Source organism: Adelges cooleyi, unplaced genomic scaffold (genome assembly GCF_023614345.1).
Source record: "Adelges cooleyi isolate 19-005CV unplaced genomic scaffold, UGA_ACOO_1.1 ACOO_flye_CR_arks_rails_tigmint_CR_PRNA_23, whole genome shotgun sequence".
Taxonomy (NCBI): domain Eukaryota; kingdom Metazoa; phylum Arthropoda; class Insecta; order Hemiptera; family Adelgidae; genus Adelges; species Adelges cooleyi.
Window position 1 is genome coordinate 16011774 of NW_026095893.1, and position 25590 is coordinate 16037363.

Here is a 25590-nt window from a genome sequence, read left to right on the forward strand (position 1 = left end):
AAGAAGTCATCCGTTTTTTTTTTTGACCGATCAACTCCGACCCAATGTGATATTTAATACTATGTTACCACAAATAAGAAGAGAAAAACAACATTTTAAAGCAAAAAACTGGGCTGTGTTCCTGGGTTTCTGCAGTACACAGCATAATAATTGTCAGTTTTCACACATACCTACCTATTAAAAAATTATAACACAATCGAGTGAAGTGCTGATTTTTGGCTCATTTCTATTAGATGGATTCGAAAATCCGAATTAAAAAAAAAAAACGCTGTTTAAGACTCTTAAAATCTTAAATATTATTTAAAAAAAAATTAAAAATTAAAAAAAAATTCTTAACAGCTATAAACTGTATTCAGATTCTGGTTTCTTGAATTTCAACAAATTCGAAATCCAAAAGCAATTAATCTTTTTGGTGTTGTATTTTATTTTTACATTTTCATCTTAAATATTTTACAAAAATGTATATGATTATTTAAGAAGCACCTATTTTACAAGCATAATTGAAAATGTTATCCAGAGAGGTTTCCAAAAAAGCCTCCACCATAGTTTGCCTAAATTGTAAATGAGTCTATTGTAATAATTTAATACTACATACCATTAATTGTTGTCTGCTAATTATAAATTTTTCTATTATGTAATATGTTATCATACTTACTAAATATTAACGGACAATTTAAACATTTTTTTTTCTACTTTATACAATATTTTTAATAAAATCGAATTCTTAATTATTTTAACAAAATTATACAACTGAGCTTATAAAATTGGGTGAGTTTAATCTTAGATTTACCTGACAAACAAAATATGCATGCCTTTAGTTTATTAATTTTGTTATGAAACACTATAAGTCGAAGTACCAAATTTTTCTTTTGCTGGCTTCAAATTTTAAAATTACTTTCTTAGTTCTTAGTGCTTACTCATTTCTACGTGTATTAAAATTATTTTTTCTTGTGACATTGCCTACCTTTGTGAGATGTTACATTTTGTAATATAAACTATTAACACTACCATCAGATACATATTATTCTCAACATGAAATGCAGTACTACACCGATTGTGAGTTAACATATTTTTGGTCTTTAAATTTGGTACTTAGAATTGATGAGTTTTCCATAACACACTTTTCAACAAGTTTACCTAACTTCTTCTTCTTCTGGGCTTTTACAGGCCTTTAAGGCCCATCGCCGCAACAACATATTGTCAGTTCTAAATAAAAACGATAGTATACTTAATTATAGTAATTTCAATTTACTCTACAACCTTCACCATCTTAAGCAACATATTTTTAGAAAAATATGTAGGTTGCCATTTGAATTTTAAAAGCTGTTGCAAAATTGTTGTAAAAAGCGTTCCTAAAAAAATGTAAATAAAAATTGAAATCTTAACTGTTAAAGAAAAACATAGTTGGACCAACTAAAATGATGGTCATGATTGGGACACAATAAATGTATACTGTTGTTATAATTAAACATTTAGTTTGTCTAAGTATTTATTTAGTTATTCCAACTATAAATGTAGTGTGACCTTACATTAATCATAGTTCTAGCTGGTTCAACTATTTATTTTTTCCGTGTTTCAAAGAAAATGAATCACCTTGTAATTATGAACACATCGTGATCCGCAATTAGTTTGTATGAATAAGATAAAAATTATTATTTAACCCAACCTAGCCTGTTTGGTTCAAATTTGAAAAATAATTATAAAAAATGCCAAAAATTCTTTAGCAGAGCGTGGTTTCGATCCACGGACCTCTGGGTTATGGGCCCAGCACGCTTCCACTGCGCCACTCTGCTATGGGATACAACGCTTTGCAAATAATATTATTTCAAACCCTTAACACGATTTTAATTTAGTATTATTGTATTATTCTTAATTATACTTAATTGTTAAGTACAAATGTTAGTGGTCTAAATACAAAAAACCTACAATATTTCTTTGTTTTTTTTTTATATAAAAACATTAACAAAACAAATTATGCAAAGTAATTAGCAACTTTTTTCTTTTTCATCTGACAATATAAATTGATTGTCTTCTATAATTATCTATTTTTCAAAAAAAAAAAAGAAACATCTTTTAAAAAAACAAAGTTTAAAATAAGGCTAGTAAAAAAAAAAAAAAACTTTAAAAATGCAAAATCATGTTAAATTATGCAAAACAAATTTTTCAATTTGGATTCAAAATGTGTTACTAAACTAAATATTTTTCTAGGACTATTCAGTAAAAATGTGTAAACTGTAAAGTCCTATTTGTTTAATTGTATATTGTACACAATATTGTAACAATTATTACAATATTGTACCAGCTACTGATAGACCATAAATCCAAAATTAGAGCGGCAACATTTTCCTATTCCGTTTCGGTAAAACATACTGAACGAATTTCTTATGGAAACCAAATCGAGTAACAAAATAAAAAAAGTAATAGAAATCCTATTCGACCTCCCAAAGTTATTAATTTTTCAGTCCTCGTGGGAAACCCCTTTGGGGCCAATGTTAACTGCATTTAATCGTGTCTCACCGGGACGACGTGTGCTGCAACTTAAAATAATAATATTCCGGAGACTTTACCGCGATAATAATATTATTATCCATTATTAGTAGTGTTATTGGCGTCCGTTGAGATGTCTTACGGTTACGGGTAAGACATTCAGACAGCGGTCGCCGGACGTTGACAACCCAAGGCGGTCCGGTCCGGCGGAATGACAAATTTCACTTTGTAAGGGTAAAACGAGGAATTATTTTTAAGTGCACATCATTGTTGGGAGACGAACAGGAGGCCGGCGATCCAAGAGGGTTAAACAGACGCCAACGATTTTATCATATAACCATTTAATAAACCGATCAGAGAAGCGGGCGTTCCTTGACGTTAACACACATACAATATAATAAAGACCTGCGCTGAAACAACATAACGCGTTGTCGCATTCGGGATTGCTTCTTTTACGCCTTGGCTCGGTTGACCTTAATATAAGTAATGTCATTATGTGCTACCTGTTCAGCCCATCCCACGGCGGAAGGCCGTGTAAAAAATAATAATAATAAAGAATGAGATTGTATAAAAAAAAAAAACACAAGTCCGAAATCGTTGTCCCTTGTCAACGGGCGAGCGAGCCTTTGCCTTTGTAATAAACGAACCGAGTGAATTACGAACCGTTAGCGAGAAATAAAAAAGTTATTATTGGAAAAATAGAAAAACATTTTGCGCACGGATCGCTCCCGGTATTCTCGCATTTACCTGTGTGTTCTTACAGGTCAAAATATTATTTTTTATATATTTCTTGATGCATAACAATACCCAAGTCCTACGATGACGCATAAGGTCACTCATAGATACCTTATAGATAGTGAATTTTGTAAGGACTGGATCAAAAACTTTTACTTTGTATCGCTCTTATTTATAAATACGTAAAATAAGCACAAGCGGCAATTGAAGAGGAGGCAAATTTAACTTAATTACTGTAGCAGTAGTTTTAGCGTACTAATTATCTCGAAATAACGTTATATTATATTATTTACGATTATGCCTGCGTTTGATATCGAATTAATAAATAAAAAAACCAAATGAAATCATAAGCATAACCGTGAACAGCTATGCAAAAAAAAGTATATTTTGAACCGTTAAGAATGATCTTTACCGTACAGAGGGTTCTATGTAAATGAATAATATAATATACTTATGTCTTATATAAATATATATATATATTTTTTTTTTAATTAGGTGCTTTAATAAAAATAATATAACACCATTGCGTGGCGTTCGAAATCTTAATTGGATTCACTAAATGTGTGTTACTGCAATTTATTCTTTTAGAAAAATAATAATAATTAAGTGGGTTAGTCAGTTAGTGTTAATATAGTTAATGATAACTTTTTGATTTCAAAGACGCATTTGTAGTAGTGTTGGGTGTAATTTGTTGTATTACTTTATTTATAAATAAACTAAATAATCATTTTTTAAAAGTAATCAGTATCCGTGTTTGCATCGGTAATCATTAATCAATAACTGTCCAATTGTAACCATGATGTGATTAATGATTATTTTGTTTTTAACCACCCGACCCTAAACCCTGTATTACATTTTATATTAAAAAAATTCAAACCTCGTGTTATTAATTAATTTAATATTATTTGGAAATTAAAGTTGAAATAATAGTTTACATTATTGCTGCTTGAAAATAAAGTAATTCTTAATCAAAATGGCATCATGATTACGATTAAGTTAATATGTTAACCATAGCTGCTTTAAATTAAAGGTCACATTAATCTAACATCATGATTACTGATTATAATTATTAATCAGATTTAAATTTTCCCAACACCGATTGTTAGTTTGTAAAGAAATAAAACCCTTAAACTAATTTATTATGCAATCACATAACACATTTTCAGTAAAACCAACTATATTTACATGACACAAAAAAAAAACATCTTAAGTCCGTTTAGGATGATAATAACGGTTTTTTTTTAATGAAATTTCACATATTAATTAAAAAATCCACCGAGTCAAACAACAATAGGGTTGGCCGAACAGGTGCGCAGAATAGCTACTATAAAAGCAACGTCGATGATCTTTAGCAAAGTATGAACCGTGTGAGTGTAGTGTGTACTGTACTACTGTGTAATAGACAATAATAACAACAATAACAATAATATGTATAAAATATACACGGTACCTACTACCTACATGCTCTGAGAGACTCACGGTGGCCTAGACTTGGAGGACAGGTGTTGATAATTACCGCAAACGGCTCTCCGGTGCTATTCGCGCGCGCACCGGTATACACACACACGCTTGCTTGCTTGCTTACTTACTTACTATTGTTGCTTACATACTCGTACTCATTACCGAGTTGTTCCGGATACGGAGACGACTATCCTCTGTTTTATACTGATTATGGCCACCGTCTCCGCTACGGTCGGCGGCACAGGAGCCCACCGACAGCCAGGTGTAACGTTCCCCTCGTCCCAGCAGCCGTCGCACAGAACATAATAATATAGCATATATATATATATCGTTGACCCCTCGAATATTTCTTCAATTTCTCCAGTCGTCATTGTTCGTGTTATTATTTATTCCAAAATAATACAGCGACGTCGATATCGTTACTATGTGTCTGTATAGCCGTTCGCAAGGAGAAATAGAATAGTGAAAAAAAAATTCATTTATATATTACATCATAGTACTATGATCTTGTATAATCGTCGAAGTAGTCGAAATCAAAAGAATCAAATTGATTAAAAAAAAAACAAAAATGTAGAGCAGAACAGTGTTAAAAAAGTTTATTGCCAATGTGTGTTTTTATAATATATTATACAAATATTATGAGCATGTACATTAGCTTTGTTTTTTAATTACTCTTTGTTTGGTAGGTACATAGAATTGGGTAATATTCCAATATATATTTTTTTATTTAAATAAATAATATGTACATTATTCGATAAAAAGATAATAGAATATTTTATTTTAATAAACTACTAATAATATGTTTCAAATGTAATTTGTAACTTTAAAACTTAACAAGTTAGGTATAATAATGTTCTCATAATAAGACCACTTAAACAAAAGTAAATATTTGTTTTATTGTAGACAAATACATTTTTATTCGAATAATGTAATTTTATGGTTTATTCGAATAGTTTTATTTAAAAATAATTTGAATAAAAAATGTCAATTGCTGTCATTCGATTTATTTTAGTTGTTATTCGTTATTTAAATTTTGTTCTACTCTATTGGCTTGTTTTTTGTGAAAAAAACAACCGACATGAATTTAGTTGCATTATTCTCTCTCAATTCTATCATAATTTAGTATTACATTGGAAAAATCGTGGCTACAACATTTTAAAATTAACATAATATATTCTGATTGAATTAAATTGTATTTTGGGTAACATAGTAATTTATTGTTGTATTGTAGACAAAACTATTCGAATCTACATTAGTTTCTTTAACAAAATTAATATTTTTTTTGTTTATAAAATTGAGAAAAGTTGTTTTTTAAAGAAGAACTTGATACATGATAATCGCAAAACTTACCTAAGTAGTAGAGAAATGTATTAAAAAGGTATGTAAAATGTTACAATGTTGCAGTTGTCATTATGACTGCACTATAATATAACTGCAATGTATTGCAAATAAATGATTGTAAAAACAACATTGATTAATTTTTATTTATAAAATAAAAAAGTATATTTTTTTGTAAATATTTTTAATACTTAATTTTATAAACATTCAGCATTTGACATTTTTTATAATATATTTTAATTTTAATACACAACATGTATTTTAAAAACTTTTCTTTAAATCTTCTTTTCATTTTAAAAATATTTTTAAACTGCAAATTATTCGTTACAAAATCTTATTAAAACACTATTTGAATGGTTTGGTATAATAATAAAACGTTTTAAAAAATATTTGCATAAGGGTTTAAAAATGTTTCTTTGCTACTCAGATAATTTAAAGAAATGTAAGTGTTTGGCTAAGATATAATTGCCATAACACAAAAGTATCCACATTGAACAGTCGTCTGTCACTTAAATAATTTTAAATGAACAATTTAACATTACCGATAAATATTTTTTTTTATAAAAATAATATGCCTAATATATTGCATGTGTCATTGTGCCACAGCAAGTTAAATAAAAGTTTGATCTAATAAATACGACTCTGTCCAAACACATTAAGAAGTTTAATTAACATAATATTACAATACTGGCGTCGGTCCATCAGTGTTATTTTTTATTATAATTTAACCAAATAAGGTCAGTACGTATAATAGTTTCATAAAGTATTGTATAATTTTTTATTCGGGCATCCTGCTTAACAGCACAACATTTGTCTTCTTATATTATATTTATTACTCACGGAACCACTCCCCAAAGCCATTTCGAACACTTAAAGGCATTTAACTCGAATACAAACAAGTTAATTTAACTGTGTCATCACAAATAGTAGTTTGACGTTTAAACTTCTGGTAATCTACAGTAGTCATTATTATAAAATTCAAAACATTGGTTTTGTCGTCTAAAATAACAAATTATCAATTACTTACTAAAAACAAGTATTGTTAAAATAATCTATTCAACAATTAGCCATTTCGGTCCACGTTTATTTATAAATGTGTTCATAATTTGTTATTTAACTAACAAGTATTTGTTGTTTTTAATTATGTGCTACTTATAAAGAGAGTTAAATTGTATTATTAAGGCAACATGTTTAATCTTCAATCTTCATGTTTAATAAAATTCTGTTAAATCTTCTTATGCGACTGAAAATAATACAAAAATATTTTCGAGTTAACTTTATATAGTTTTTTGCTTTAATTTCATATTAAATTATTTGCATAATTTTTGCTCGGAAAATAAATGGCGTTATCCGTTTATTTTTTTACGGTAAGGAGAGATATAAATTTTATTAAGTTAAGAGTTTGAAAATGATACATAAAATATTAACATTTTTTTTTTTTAAATATCACAATTAAGCACAATCATAAGTGGACTTAGGGTAAGACTCGAGTTTTGGAGGGGCCTTAGTCGTCGTAATATCATAATATTATGTGCCCTTCACTAACTCAAGCCCATATTGAGGGGGCTAATGCCCCTTGTGGCCATCCACGAGTCAGCCCATGGGCGCAATAGTTAAATTAAAAGGATTATTATTTTATGTAAATGTAAATTGCGTTCCACTCGATTATATAAGATAAATATTTCTAATTATTAATAAACAATTTAAAAAAAAAAATTACTTTTGCGTAGGTGTGTACGCTGCTATATGCATCGGACATACCTGTTTAACATTAACTACCTTATCCAATAGGTATCATATTATTTTGTATGTTAGAATTGGTCACGGTTGCTGCTATTTTAGCAATAATTCAAATTGTATTTATGAGGCAAAACAAACAATCTTAAAAACAAATATTTCATACATGTCGAAATAAAAATAAAATTTACCATTGGCGATTTTGTGCAATATTTGTGACAAGTATTTTTAAAACCGTTACTAGTTAATTACAGTATAATACATCAAACAGTTGAATTATTTATCTATTCATATTTCATACATTTTGTTTCTTGAATGTGTGAAATGCCCAAAGTGTTGCCATATACAATAGAGATAAGATACACAATATATAAATATATATAACAGTTTTACATTTGGATTTATATTAATACTACACATTCACTCAGGCACACGTTTATCCTCTGTCGTGTTACAATATGGAAATAATGTTACGTTAAGCTAACGCCAGAAAATATAATATTTTTCTTTGATAATATAATTATTCATCAACTTTTAAACATCCGAAAACGGCCTAAATATGATTTGTATATTTCTACGCAGTCTCAATACTATTATTATTATTATTATTATTATTAATACTATTATTATACTTAAAACTGACCCGTCAACGTAGGCATATAAGTAGTCGTAAAACCGGCCGAAGGGTTGTAAATTATGTTGTGTAAAGATCTTATTCGGGTCTCTCTCTTTCTCTAGTCTCTTGAATGTAGAGAGACCACCTTACCGGCTATATTATAGTATACAGTTTTTTTTCCCACAATTTCGGTTGCGTGGTTTGTAATTGATGAAGTCAAGGAACTTGACCTTAGATATTTTGGTTTAATAATCGTCCACACGATTTGTCATAGTTGACACCGGAAAATAAACGCCACGACGGTGTACGCGGTGTGCAATAGAAAAATACAATGAAAAGAACAAAACAAAAAAAAATCACCTCTTCTTTGAATAATATTCTGAAAAATAATAATTCATTCCTTCCTCTAGTTAAAATAATTATACACGGCCCACCGGCATGTCCAAATGCGCGTTCCCATCGTCAGCACACATTATATTATTACCCGGTAGTAGGTTGATTTTGGTCGGCGATGACTATTGAGCGTCAAACGTGCGGTTTAGAGTAAAATGATAGAGAGACAAGTTATTATTATATTGTTCTTCGTGCTTGTCATATTGTTATAACGCGATTTTATATACACTAGAAAATGAATTATGATCGTCCCCATCTACCAAGTAAAACAGTAATATCAGCTAGAACAGATAGAAAATATCCAACACATTCTTCTAGAAAGTTCTACGTAGTATGATATGACTACTAAAATCACATTTAAAAACGTTTACAAGATGTTCATATTATATTGTTTACCGTATTAAGATTTCAATGATAATAATAATTATCGTCGAAAGCTATACACAATGCGTTTGTATGTTTGATTTGATTTGACGTTCAGTTTTGAAGATTTCATCAAAGTTAATTACTATTTAATTACACCGATTTACCGGCATCGCAATTACACCGCGTTTAAACGCCGCGTCGTTAATTAACGTCAAATTAACGGGAATTAAGTCGTTTCGGAATTATTGCGCGTATTAACCCGTTTCCAATTGGCAACAATTAAATATAATTTTGTGTACAAAGTTGGTAAGTATGAATTACCTAAATTAACGCATATTAATTTATAATTTACAAGTAAGTAGTTTTTAATCCCGGGATAAGAATTAACGGAATTTAAGGAATAATATCACATTATTAAACAATATAAAATTGTTCAAGATGATGCTATGATAAATAAGTGTATGATACAACAAAAACATGCATAAGATATAATGATAAATATAATGTATGATATAAGTGATAATAAGACATTACAATAAAAAGCATAATATTAATTACCAACCAAGTATCTTCAGGGTGTTACCAATCGAAAATACTTCCAAACTTATAATACAAATTACAATTGATGTAATATACCGACGTCTATTACTTTGTTTACATGCACGTGTGTTATACCAAATTTGTATAATGCCCATTTTCAACCATGATTCAACTAGTCATTTATATTATTTATTTACTTATTTACATTGCAGTTTATATGCTTGTATTGTAATTACTGTTGTTATTATTTGTAAGCGAATTAAATACAATGTAAAACAAATATCATCCCATATCAACTACAACGTCATTAGGTTATAACACCATTAGTGTCGGTTTACATGTTTTTTTAGCTCTCCTAATTATATTGTTATTCCGAGTTTCAGTTGTAAATTAATTAATTACAAATAAAGCCGAATTACTGCAAACCGATTTAGCAAGTGTTTGCATGCACGATTCGGATTACGCTAAAATCGGCTCAAGTCACGCGTGTACATTTAGAAATATACTGATAAAAATAATACTTCACTACACTCTTCTCCCCGTTTCAAACTTTAAAATTTAATAACTCCAAAATAATTGTTCAAAACTGGTTATCAACAAATAGCCAAATGTTTCAGCGAGTTATTCTTCTTTTAAAAAGTTAATTTTAATATATTATACATTACTACGCTCTAGAAAATACAAAAAAGGCTAATACTTGACCATTTTATAATATTGAAAAATAACATAAATAAAAATGTATTCAAAAAGAAAACCTACAAAATTGTAATTATTTTCAGAGAAAATGAGTGTCTCGGCGTTAAGTATGAATCACCCGGTAAATACGTACAATTATATTTTTTCAATTTAAATTGTATTGTTATTGACATTTCGGTAATGGGAAATATTTGTGTAAAGGTACTATATAGGCACTATGTACAGGTCTATATACTTATCAATCATAAATAAAATAAAAATCCCGGTTATATTATAAATAATTATTACCCTTGTGTATTGCGTGATACGTTCAGCCGTTTGTTTAACAAATGCATAATATATTTTTTATAATGGGACACGTCGCCGCTGTATATTGGCGTGGCATATAATGCATATAGAGTAAAGTAATATTCTACTGTTATAAAATATATTATTGTATACTCATAAAGGTGGATCGGTTTTTCTCTCCCCCTCGCCAATAATAATAATAATAACCATCTGCCTATAGGTACCTTGTTTGATATCTAGGTCGGCGGCGGCGGTCAGCAGATGTCGTAAAGCGCGAAATTTCAAAAGGGCCGACCCCTCCCCGAACGCAGGCGGTGTTTTCAATAAACATATTTTTCAAAAATTGATTTTATATACACGTATGATATATATCATATTTACAATAATTGCCGCGGCGCAACGTTCGAACGAGATCAAAATCTTGGCCTGTAAACAATAGCCGTGACTGTGAGAAACTAATTTTAAAACCAACGCCGATCTCCAGTCCACCATTTATTATATATATATATATATATATATATACTTAGATACTGTTAGCGTTCGGCTAGTTAGACTATATTGTACAAATGAACAAAAAACGCAATGATAATAAATAAGGATCAACGATTGTTAAATTTTAACAAGACTAATATTTTTTTTGTTGAAAACAACGCGGTGGTTTTGATCTCAAAGCGAGACCTACAAAAATAGTGTGACCTCTAAGTAACAAGCAAAACGTGCATCTTTGGCGGCGTTAGCTGGTTCAACACCGAGATGATCTTATAAAAATCAAATGCCCACTCGAATAGTTTAACACACTGTAACACACACTTGAAGTCGTCAAGTGTTCAGTCGGAATCAAAGATAATAGTACGTTACTATTTATGTGGTTGGTCAAATAGCCAATAATAATATTGCAAATTATGAAGACAACGGCGCAGCAGTAGTTTTTTTTTTTAACTCGCGATATTTATTTGTTTGTTTATGTAGGCCAAAAAAATTCCCAGCTGTCGGCGCACACCGACCGATCGCACTTAATATTTTACTAGAATGATCGTGGCACGAGTACTTGGGCACGTCATGAGAAGTGTGCTTGACGTTGTCTTAAAGCTATATTATTATTGTGTACAACTATAATTTGTGAGTTGCGACACGTTGGTGAACATTGTAAGAGTCGCGCGTTGATATTGTGGTATTGTCAAAGTCCGTCTAATCCGGTCAGAGACATGTTGAAATTAACGATAAATCCTCTTCTTGGCAATAATAATTATCCATCCGAACGTCACACGGAATCACCGTTGACTGTTCTAACAACTTCGGAGACAATAATAACCGGAAAATTGCGACATTTTGTCAAGTCAGCAAAGTACTAGCAACAGTTTGCCAAGAAAACAAAACGATGACAAACGTTTTTTCGTGACACAGTCTGCTAAGCATAAACTTGCACGGGGCCGAAGTACAGCTTTTAAATAGGAGCAGCTCTCGTTAAACTTTCGAGTTCCCAATGACAATTATTCATTGTAAATGCCATGTGTGTGTGTGAGTTGTATATGTTTAACGAGCTGTTTACTGAGCCTAATCCGTCGACCATTCATCAGATGCCATACGCACTAGTTGTGCTAATTTGTCCGGATCCGAATTATCGCCGCCGACATCGACAACCGAAACGTGAATCTTTTGAAATCTATCTGTGTAATTGCCGGCCAGGTGTTAAACGGTCCAGCAGTACAATGTGTGTTCGCCAGCCGTGTGGCACGTGGTTCGAGCCGGTAATTCGATACGCGGCCGATCATTCGATACTATTTTGTCAACGCACATGCTGCCCCACTTTAATACGGAAGATATCTTGATAAGGAAAAAACAGCACCATTATTAAACCGACACATTTTCCATCATCGCTAGACCAAAAAAAAAAAAACCAGTAACGCTACCCGGGGACCGTCGCTCCTCCCCGGAAGCGCCTAGAATCACCGCCGACAAGACCCTTGGTTTGAGTTATGTAAAGAGAATCGGTTGGCCAGGACTCGACGTCGTTTCTCCGGAAGTCTGTCGGCTCGGCATTCACGTGATCGTTCGCTGTAGACTATAAAGGATATTTATATTATAATACGTTTTTTATTGCCCGACGCCGTGCTTAAGCGCGTGTCGTTTAACAACAAAACTCGGTACATAAGACAGAACAAACGTTATACTCTTATATACACCACCGAAGTGCATAATATGAGAGTCGAGTACGGCTGGCTATATCGCACTTCATCGCCGCAATCCCTTCAAAACGGTTTTCAAAGAAACGATTTAATTCTCCAAACGGTAATGTTATTTTTCAAACTTGATATTTTAGCGTGGAACTCCAGCCCGAAAACGTCAATAAATAGCGACACTAAATTGCGATACTAAAGTAGCGCACCTGCTTTAAATGTATATTAGTAACATATAAGATGCCATTGAAATAATAACAAGCCGTCGTCGCCATGCGCAAACGTTTGGCCAGAACATATAATTAATACTATCATCAAAAATCGCAAGGAGATTATAGATCAGAAATAATCACTGACTGTAACTTTTTTTTTTTTTCAGTAACCATAAGCAAATGATTTTTTTTTTATCGTGCGCGTAATACAAATAATATTGTTCTTTTGGAGCTTCTTGACCCGTGTAAGGCCTTCGCTGCCTCCACTACAATTCTAAGTTATGGTGTAAGGTTTACAGCACCACGGTCGACCTCCATAGATTGGAAGTAATATATTATATTATAAAAAAAAAAATCGTAATTGTTTGTAGTTGAAACACATAAAATTGTTGTACTCAAATTTTTGCAGTTGAGATACGTTTTTTCTATATTTTCTAGTAAAAAAAAAATTTAGCTTCGATATAATAATAAGAAGCTATTTTTATTTAAATAAATTTGTAGTTACCTAGTTCGCCTGCTCCTTTACTTTAAGACAATCATACAGTTTTCAAAGTTTAAATTTTATAGGACATCTATGATATTTTCGACAAATATAGTTCTAAAAGTAGGTAATTTAAGGTAAACTTTGATCGATTGAAACTCAAAACCCATAATTCCGAAGAGCTGTTTCTTCTTTAAAGGATGGAATTGTTTGTATGATTTTTGGATTTAAGCAATCGTAAGTCTAGATTCTCGACTTAAAACAAACTTGTTGTATGCGTACAATTTATATTCAAAGCAAAAAAAAAAAAATAGTCCCAAGAACGGTTCGAGGTGGAATTAATTTTTTTAGTCAAACGGATATCTCTAATCTCCTTAGCATACATTTTTTTCTTCTTCTGTTTTGAACCTCTTATTTAAATCAAACTTCTAAGACCTCTAACGGTGAAACTACGAGTCTCGGCGTCTTCCAATATTTGCACGCGACAAAGAACTGGATTTCTCCAAAAATATGCTCATAATCTATAACGTTGCTCTGTGGACGTGTACGTTGTTGTATTTTCAATCTGGAGCGCATTATGCTGCAGCCCGTTGACCGGCATCGTTTCTTTGGATCTACCGGTAGAGAAACGTGACTTTGAGCACCACCCACACAGAGAGACCCCCGGTGCACCACCTCTCGGAGGAGTCAATTTCTTTCAACGGGGTCGCGTCCCGGACGATTTTCGGATTCCACGTTCTCAATAGAAATCGAAATCCCAACTCTAATCCGCGGCATCCGGATGCCGGCACGTTTGCGCGCAGCCCGCGTGTATTGTGATTACGATATTTACGATTCCAGGTAAAAAACATTAAAAACCGTAGATATAAAATAAACACACACAGGTCTCTTCACACGTTACACCAGTCGGTAATGTTACAATGGCTATTATTCGTCGTTGGCGTTTTTCACACTGTCGATACACAGCCAATCGCGCATTATACATGATCACGTACGGAAGTGTTACAATGACCGAAGCACGCCGGGCATTTATTTATTTATTATTATTATTATAGATAGACCCGAGGACCCGTTTGGAATCTCGCTAGTTCATCCCGCCTCCAGCCCACACACCCATATGATAATACACGTGCGCCTATACATGCTCATAACGCGGCATTAGATTATAATAATAATAATAATAATACAATATAATATAGTAAGTAATGGCGCGGCGGTTATTGTCAATAGAACCGTCCGTTCACTATGATGATAATAATTGTTGTTATATTATATTAACACCACCGTAACGTGGACGAACGATAAAATCACACATTTATTAATTTCTATCGAAACGGTTTCATAATACCTACGTATATGTCGCTTAAGGTTTCCATTCATCGAGCACGGAATAGCTAGGAATGCACGTACCAAAAAAAAAAAAAGACAACTTGAATTCGGTTAAGCGACTACATTGGACCAATAGGACGCAAGTTTAGATTCGACGTTATCGAATTTTCCTTGTTCGGCCGAGCTGGCGTATGATTTATTGACGTTTCACTTAACTTTTGACGGACAAATATAAGGGTGGTCTAGTTTCTGTACATCCAATAAAGTTTTAACCAACCCCTTTAATAGAGTCTATTTCTTTTAAACTTTGACACATATAACCTGTAAATCACAATTTATCGACTCGCCCTTTTCCGCCCTAACACTACACGTGTACTTAACGACCTAATGAGATAGTGTTGTTTCAAAAATCGCATCTAAATCAAAAGCAAAAATAACGAAAGCGTTTTGGGGGGCATTTGAGATATTGCTACAGTTTGTTAAAACGAAGGGGTTTAAAACTTCATATCTAGTTTCTATACCTACTAAGACCATAGACTTAATGATTTACATCAATTCGTTATATTTTATATAAATGTAATTAATCACAACTAATAATAATTTGCGGTTCGGTTGAGTTTAAAATTATAAATTATCCATTAAAAAATTAATTCATTAAAATGAGTCACGGGTTTTGAAATTTTGAAAGATACAATTTTTTTTTATTGACAACGTCACATGATATATATATATATATCTTTTAAGAAAAAAAAAATTAAATATAGTTTGAACATATATCATCATTATGTAGTTCAACAGGTTTAGAAGGCCTAAAGCTGTCATCATAAAATGGTTTCCTATGATAATGTTTAAAAAAAACAACAACACTTAAATCACATACATTATACGGTTAAGTATAATTGCGTTAGTTAATAGATTCCGTTGTACATTCGTAGTTTCAGTGCATAAAAATGATTTTGTTTTTGTAAAATTCATCAAAGTCAAAATATTTCCAAACAGATTATATTTTCAAAAGACTAAAGTCAAAAAAAAAATAAATATACGTGTTTACTGTTTATATACCAAGTGTGATATAGTGCATCCGTTGCTCAAGTGAAAAACTAAGATTAATATCTCGTGTACTTATTTATACATAAACAGGGTGTGAACTGTTATGAATATATTAATAAAAAGTGTTGATCCAGGGGAACACAAAAAGAGTGGGCACTGTATTTCTAAAAATCTCAGTGCAACTGTATTATAATAGTGGTGCATAATACAGAAAAATAAGCATTAAACTGTAAATGAAACCCTGTCGGGCCGCATGAAAAATGTCGGTTGTAATGCGTTATACTTAATTTTCAACTTAGCTATAATACAAAAACATTATTCCAGTCGGAGAAAGAAGAACATATTATTTAAATAGTCTAATTCTATACATAATAACAATAATAATACATTAAGTAGATAGGGCGTGTGCAGGATGTCGCATATATTTTATCTAGTCCATTTAAACTTTCCCATGAAATGAATCAATTAATTTAAAATTTAAATTGAGCTCATAAAGTAATGTAAGATATGTTACTTTTTTTCTTAATTAATATTAAAAGGTACACAGTGGAACATCAATATTGAACGATTAATTTATTTAAGACACACCTAACTTAAAAAATCAAAAAAATCTCATATCGAATGTTTTATTTATTTTATATAATATTGTTAAACATAGTTTGTTAGTTAAAATTTAATTGGATTCTGTTCAAACGCTTACATTAAATTAACGTATTTGATATTAATAAAATTATTACTGGTATTATTAGTTTATTTAGGAAAAAAATGGAAAGAACTCAACAAAAGGACGTTTGACAAAATTTATATTGTATAATATTTTGTTGTTAATGTTGTTTATCCGTTATTCGTATCAGTAAAGTTATTGTTTAAAACAACTTTTAAGTGAAGAATAATTTCTTCACGTGAGCTAAAAATAAAATAATAGTAATGTTTTCACATGTTTTATTGAAGTGTTATATTTTTAGTTTAGTTTTTCTTTTTTTTTTAGAAAAGTGTCATTTTGTTTTGCGGATCAAGACACTTTAGACATTTTAGAATATTTCAACATGAAGTATTAAGGCTCGAGGCGTCACAATAGCTAAGCTCGTTGAAGAATATTTCTATATACATTATATCGTAAAGACATTGACGCTATGGTTTATTTATGCTATTTATTGTTTTGGTAGCGACCGAATGACTATAGAGAGTTGTAAAGTACTTGGGGGCTTTGCTAATGTATTTGAAAATGTTCTTTTCTTTTTTACTTCATCGCACGTGAACTAGTTTTTTTTTTTAAAGAAATACTACAGGGGCCCAGTTGTAAAATAACCTATTGTTTTGATAAAGTTTTGGAAGCCATAAAAAAAACATATAAGAAACCTATATTATAGTCATTACTTTAATACATTATATTATATTATAGAGGTAGTATGTGATGTGTGGAGTACAGAATACTAGCTTAGATATTTGTTTAAATACAACAAAGTTACATAATTACCGAAGATAATTATCATGGGCGGAGATTTGGAGGAGAGGAAAGGGGATTGGTATACTAAAAACCTTAAAATTTAAAATTAGTGCTTTTCAAAATGCCTACATTTATTTTTTAGTGAGGTTTATTGAAATAGAAAAATAAATGTAGCACTAGTTTTAAGGTTCTTAAAATCCCAAGCACCCCCCCCCCCCAAATCTACGCCCACGATGTAACTATATAATAAAATCCGCGTAACGAGGTAAACAAAAATAGTATTAATTATCTGTATTAATTTCTTACTGTGATATAATTATTATTATTATTATCAAGTTTGACGTCTCGTAGAAAACGTAACATTGTAATAACAATAAAATGTTATATAATAATGTAATATTATTCTTACTGTCTGATTGTTATAGTAAAAACGATTAAAAATAATACAACTTTTAAACAGAAATATTTGCCATTTTTATAAGGACAATTTTCGGAATAAAGTTGAATACTGTAAACTTAACTCAGGTTACTTTTTTTTTATAATAATTTCAACAAAGCGACTTTGTCCTACTTTTTTAGAGGTGCTCTGTGGGTCACACTCGGCAAACGTGTGCGTACATATCGTTTTGGAAACGTATCAATGGACAATGTATTGACGAGTTTTGGTCAACTAAAAAGAATAAAATATTTAAAAAAAACAAAAATATCCTCTGTTTCCGCGTTAACGGCCTGATGAATGCGCTCTCGTTATGTTGTGAAGCCGTTACTGTTTCGAATGCTTGTATTCATACGCATTGGTACGTAAAGCCGGCCGGTGTGTGACGATTTAAAAAAATAAAATAAAATGTATTTTTATGCGTGGGCAGAGCCAGGATGTCGGTGATTAAAAAAAGCAGCCACCAAGAGAATGTTGTTATTATTATTATTATTATTATTGTGTGTGTATATATATTTTGTATAATATGTTATTATATATATTTAAAGAAAAAAAAATATATAAAAAAAAACAAAATAGAGAGCAGAATAAAACGAACGCGTGCCCTCCGTCACACGTGGTAGATCTTTGCCGCCTCCGTCGCTGCCACTGTGTTTATTTCCACCACGATAACAACAACAACAACGGTATAATATCTGACTGGTCCAGCTACTTTAATAACGTCGTACAGAGACACTAGACTCGATAAAAAACAAATGTATATAATATAACAACTACAGCCGTTTCCATTTCCACTACGAGTGCGTACAAAAGTGTCGAGTCAAGCTATATGATGTTTTCGCTCCCTGGAGCAATCCCGAGCCAGATACATTTGGTGTGACGTTAGGAGGGTAGCGCCGCCATAAATGGTCTATACTGTAACACCATTTTTGAAAACAAATTCTATCAAACGATTTTCCACGACAAAATAAAACCAAATACAAAAAACAAAGTCAGTTTTTCCTTTGAAGGAAAAATATTGGATCTGTATTGTAAGAAGTAATTTTTGTATAACAGATACATCGCGCTCTGTTACTTAAAATATGTTTTTGAGCCATCCTCACCACCGGCTGGTGCTCATGTTCATTTCCTTCAACATTTTCTTTACAGATAATTTTTCTTATTAATAATCTTGTCACTTTCCTTTTTTCCATTCTTTCTTCTCCTTCTCCTTCCCTTCCCTTCTCTTAAGGTCATATTCAGGTTAGGGTAGGTCGAACTCATGACGACCATATCAAAACAAGGAAAAAGGAAAACCTTTAAAGTGCGTTATTTCACGCGTTATATTCTTCCGTAATCATTCTGAAATCACTAATAAACTTGATAATTTCAGTCCATAAAAGTTACACATTCGATTCAGAAACCAGTTCTGAACCGGGGAAAAAACTCTACCTAAGCCTAACCTCTTGCCCAGTTAGTCAATATTATGTAATTTGAAAAACTGATAAATTGTAAGTAGGTGCCGATATAATTGAGAGATTGTGTTGTTGTTATGAGAATGATGTGTTATTGCTTTTATTTGGGCAATACGTTAGTCTCAGGAGATCAATTTACAATCGCCCGTCCGTGTTCATCGGATCCGTCTACGGTTATAATAATAATACCGGGATCTTTTATGTAATCTTTTACACGATCCATTTCTTAAGCATAATAATAGACGGTGTATTTTCGGTGGACAAAAACCAAACTACTCGACACCGGTACATATTAGGGCGCACAACAAACGTGTTGCGCAATTGCTGCCGGTGTAAAGTCGTTTTAATTCGGGGGTGGAATTATTAGAAACGCGCGCCAAAATAAAAACCCTTTCACCGGCGGAAGGCGGGTTAACACGACTTCCTGTAAAGGTGTGCCGCCGTCGCCGGGTTCAACGAGGATTTCATTAAAAACGGTGTAAATTCGTCAGCCCGGGTAATCGTATCCGTGCCGGGAGACCGGGAAACCCTTTTTATTATTTTTATGAGGGGGAGGCGCGCCGCCGGTTATAAGGTCTACGCGGTTTATGAACGTGAACGAGTGAGACCTTTGTGCGCCGCCGTCAATCGGCCGTACGCTCCGTCTGCTAGAATACTGAAGTGTGCATTATATTATCATCACTATTGCTGTACTTACATATACATATTATTATTATATCTATAGATAATATGATACCCAAGACGCGAACAGGAAACGCCGCTCCGCTTCGCCTTCCGCCGCCGCATCCCTTAGAGCGCGCTCAACTACAATAAGGCACACGTTATAATATTATCATCATCATTATTATTATTATTGTGTCCGTCGCCATCGGGCAGACCGTCAGGGCGAGGGGCGGCTGCGACCCTGCACGCGTTTCTCCGGCTGTTTGTGTGTACACAATAATCTAAGACGTGCAGTATGCACACGTATGTGAGAGTGCAGAGTTGTATGGTGTGTGCGTACTTACGACTTCCGGTTGTCCAAACCGCGGATATCCGGTGACCCGGTGCGACGGCGGCACGTGACACGCATCAGATTCTTCCCTTGTCACGCGACCCAACACTCGGTTTCCGTCCGGCCGAGTACGCGGTTCGAATAACAAACAGTCGTTGTCCACCGCCAATACCTTATCGAAAACATATTATTATCATAAACCTATTAGCTGGAGAACGAGGCGCTCGAAGAGAGCCGATGGCGAAATTTAACAACAGCTATAAGAGGCAGACACGATATCAGCAGGCTCAAGTGGCCTCTCTGGGTGCATTTTATGGAATATCTCTACATCCGCCTAAGTATGAAAGTCTGCTCAGGCTTAGGTCAGGTCTCAAGAGATGTAGTTTGATATGATTGGAATATAATAGATATCGCATTGAGAGTAAGGAAGGGATAGGGAAGTTTAAATCCTTCTAATCTCCTATAGGCTCTCAAAAAAATGTTATCAGTCGATCATGCATAGTTCCCAAATAACGTGCCTGTGGGAGATTTAAGAAAATTAAAAATACTAAACTTCCCCAGCCCCCTCTAGTGTTGACAGTGATTGTCAATAATTTTCAATGATTGTCTATATAGTCATTACTCCTCACGAATGGAAAAATAGAAATTTACTATTTTTGCGTGGAATCTCATGTTTATATGCTCGTTTCTATAACTTAACATAATTATCGAAAAATTAAAAACGAATAAATGTTTTAATAATGTGTTAACTGATTGAAGTAAAATATGCACTGAGCAGATTATATTATGAAAGCGCAGCTGTTTTCTCGATATACGCCCACGGATGGTTTTCATTAGGAAACTTTTGAAATGCGACTCTTACAGTCCGCCATAATAGGATTGTTAAGAAAACTGTAGAAAGAAAAAAGATAGTGTGTCTCTAATTGTTAGGAGTCGGAAGCCAAATGCTACATTTACGGGTGCTCACATACGTTATCCGTCGCGTTGGTGTTGTTGTTATTATAACTCCACGATATTGTCTCGGGTCCACGTGGCACGCCATATGTGCTATATTGTTATTATGATGCTAAAAGGTCAAACAAACGCAGCTGCAAACTGCTAAGACCCGATGTTTTTGGAAAATATAAAAAGTGACAAACGGGCTTTTGTACCTGTAGGTAGGTACGCAGACCGAAAAAGAAAGGTGACACGCGTTTTGTCCACTATACTCGCGGGGAGCCGTATATGCATATTTATAATAATATTAATAATTAGTCGAGTCCGTCCGCGGGTAACCAGATAGTAGTATTGTACTTAACCGTACGGAATCGGCCACCGGTTAAGTGACTCGGCTGATCTAAGGTTTCAAATAACATCAGCATCTACCAGCTGTTGGCCTACCATTTCGACCAGGTAGCGCAGTATCCCTTCGATTTATAATATAGTTAACAAGTCCTTACACTAGTCCCACTGTGCCGTCGTTTATCACCTATATTATGAAACCCTCGATAAGAGCCCCCCCCTCCTTTTTTGGATAGACTTCATTGCCACGCCGGAATGGTATGCACTCGAAACTTAACTTAGCCCGGGCCCCGAACAATGCAAATGAAAACGAGTCGATAGTTTTCTTTTGTTCGCCGCAATTAATCATTGACGACGAGGGCCATTAAGGTTTTTGAGCCGTTGGATTTGTTGGCCGGAGTTACAGAAACTTGAGCGTATTAGCAAACTTTAATTACTGCGGCCGAATCCCACCCCCCCTATTGTGTGTACTTGGAGAAACGCGTTCAATGCATGATCTCTAATTGTTTTGGCCAGACGTATATTAAAGCCCAAGCTGCGCGCTGGCCAAAGTTTATTTATTAGAAAACCCGGCACATGTGATAGGAATAGGACTTAACCGTCGAACAGCGATCGCGGCCGTCGAGTTAATGAAAATCTGATAAAAAAAACAAAAAAAAAAATCCAAAGCTAGAGAAGAGGATTTTTTCTTTTTAATGACCTTACTCAATTTATTTCCTCTTATTGGTAATTCTTAGACCAAATGCCTGTTTGTAATACCACAGTAATTATTCCCTTATTAATGTATTATTAAATGCACTAATCATCCAGAGTTATTAAAACGTCCGGCGGTCCACCGCGGTCTTTGTTACCGCCGTTTTACCAGTGCTATTTTATATAATGTTTAGAAAATTGATAAACAAAAAAATTAATGTAATATTTTTTTTTTTTTTTTTTAGGTAAGTATCCGTGTTACAAGTCGAGAATCCTACACTTAATTTCAGTACACCTGTCAATTCAAAGATGGGGACATTCTACATAAATGTGGTAAAGTACGGTTGAATTGGTTATCGAGTAAAGCTGTTGTTGTTGTTGTTTTTTTATTAAAATAGTGATATTTTTCGGTTAGTCCATGTAACAGCTGTGGTCGATTCGGCCGTCGATATTGTGATAGCTTAAGTAAAAAAAAAAAAAACCCTAAAAATCCTCGTTTGCTTTGTATACAAGGCACGGTTAGCGTTGAGTAGATACGTATGGGGATTCGATTGAACAGTATAGCCGCCCCAGATGGCATGAAGTGTTTTATTTATTACGTGATACAATTCAAGTACTGCGCCGTGGAAATGTAAAACAAAAAACATAATACCGCAGTAATAAGCACAAAAATTATTACTGTCTTGACGTTTTTGTGAAATCAAAACCGTAACGATAGGAATAAATAATAATAAAAAAAGGTTAGAGGACAAACCGGTGCATCAACAAAAAAAATAACAGCAGGACAGGACGACTGCACACGCACAACGAAAAGCCACAACAACGGCAAAGCCGAACCAGCCGTGCTAGGTATATACCTAGGTTAGGTACACGTGTGCGTGCAGGGTTGATGCCGGTGTATAATACAGCAGGTGCCGGTATTTTTGTTTGTTTGTGAGGCCCACGTGCCTGTTACAGATTAACGTGTAATAATAATGGACCGGTTTTGACCTTCTGCCACCCCTTTTGCGCTTATGTAGCTCTTCGGCCGCATCACGGTGCGGTATATACAAAATACAGGGTGTCTCGCCGCCAGAAGCAGGCTGGGTACACCCATATGGAACCACCTAATGAGAATCGAAACGATACAGCGCGCAGCTGATCTACTCTCGAACGTATGATATCAAAAAAACCATCATAAGACACTGTTATAAACACAAGTCGGTTGGCATGACAGAAACCCTTAGAGGTGCCCAGAGAAAGTACTGGCACAAGGGTGAAAGTCACACACACAAAAAAAAAAGATAAGACATTTTGTTTTATAATAATTGTACATCCGACCATGAATATCGCGCATATAATTGTGTTTCTAAAAGCGATACAAGTCAAATAGTCAACAAAAGTTAAGTACTATTATTAGCAGATTGTTTAACCAAATTGTACTACGATCATAACTCAAAAACACATGGCTTGGCGTACTAAAAACCTAAAAACTTAAAATTAATGCTTTTCAAAATGCCTACATTTAGTGGGAGATTTGTTGAAACAAAAATATATGTAGCACTAATTTAAAGTTTTCAAGTTTTTCGAGGTTTTTAAATTCCAAGCCCCCAGGAACACATGTGCGATACATTATGTTTCTCCAAATCCTAACTAGGTGTTGTAAAAATATTATTAAAAATGATTAAAGTACAGTAAACCTAGGTACGCATTTTCAATTGTATTTAAAATATAAAAAAAAACAAGATATTTTCATATATTTTTTGTAGCTACGGGCCACTCCGCCTCACCTCTGCTCAGGCAATGCAATTATATCACAACCCTGTCTGGCAGTTATTGTACATATTATATTTTTTTAAATCTAAAAAATAAGAGAACAAGATAATAATGTATAAAAGCTATTTTATGTGGACTCTGAAAGTTATAAGCAGTACAGGACGTTTAATATTATTATTATTTTTGCTGACCAATGACTATACTCATATTGTATTTTGTAAACTCATCATCCGCACGGTATTGCTTTCGTCAAAGGCTTTATTTAAGCACTTTTAACTGGAAAAGTATATATTTTTTTTCGCAATATCGATTACCATGACGAACTATTGCAGTTGAATCGGTCGATATGAATTTCAAGAAAGTTATAAATCTCAGACACCCTGTGTACTGTACACAATATATATACACACGATACGTCGATGATGATAATAGACGGTGTAATATTATTATTTTGTAACTGTAGCAACGACTAGCATAAGCGCGACCATCACCTGGACCTATCCACTGTAATAATATGATGTACGTCTCTCTCTCACACCACCTGCTCCTCCGGTAGGAGGTTTTCATAAAATATACATTTTTATATAAAAGCACTGGAATTCGCCGATGCGGTTACAATAATAATTATTTACCGGCCGCACACACACATTATAAACCAGACAAGCGGTTATTACCACGGCAGTGGTCCGATCGTTGTGTTATTATATTTACCTTTTTTTTTTATTTGATCCGGACGTTCAGAAGTTCGGTCGGTATTATTATAATTATTGTTATTATTTTTTTTTGTAATAAAGACTGGAAACACAATTATAATTGAAACATGCGAAAAAAATAATTACATGTAACGTCGGCCGACGAAAAATGTAAATTATGTGTATTATTAGCGTGTGCGGTGCAAAAAAAAAAACTAGTTTGCTAAAGTATTCGACCCGACGGCGGCGGCGGCGAAGTCCGACAGACGTTTTATTATGTTTTGACTGTAAAATTAACAGTCTCGCGATACTTGATCTACATAATGTTATATAGTGTGTACTACTCATCGAACGCACACGAGCCGACGGTGAAAATGGGTTTTACACGGTTAGACGACGAAACACATCACAAAAATCAAAACGACATTTGAAGAAACTCCTTGTACACATTTTGTGTACGCAACAACTCGAACAAAACGATTACCGCCGCATAATATACTGTTGCTAAAAAGTTAAAAAGCAAAAATGTTCTACAAACTGTTACATAAACCGCCGTCCCGTCCGTTTAAAATAGAACATCAGACATAACCACAAGTCCTTATGAGGGCGCCACCACAGCAATTCATTTAACGAGAGTAAAGTATAAGCTGATTTTTCTATAAATCTTGACACGAAGCGAAAACATTTTTTACATAAAATATATATTATGATATATTTATAAATCGACAGTAATCCATATTGGGACGTTGCATATTATTGTTTCAAGTTACGAATATTCTAGGGCCAAAATGAAAAAAAAATAAAGGAGATGCGCATTTCTGAGAAACTGAGCGTCTTAAACGCACAAAACAATTAAGAAAATCAACGACTGAAAGATAATAATATAAGATAATATATTATTATAAAATTACCAAATATTTACCTTTTCTAGT

The 25590-nt window shown here is 33.2% G+C and overlaps 1 protein-coding gene and 1 non-coding gene across 2 annotated transcripts in view; one reads left to right on the plus strand and one right to left on the minus strand.

The window, feature by feature from the left end:
- The window catches only part of LOC126835261 (protein rhomboid), a 102626-nt gene that overhangs the window by 47504 nt on the left and 29532 nt on the right, over positions 1-25590 (plus strand). The window lies entirely within an intron of this gene.
- Positions 1722-1793, minus strand: Trnam-cau (transfer RNA methionine (anticodon CAU)). The gene has a single exon. It is a non-coding gene; the product is annotated as a tRNA-Met (tRNA).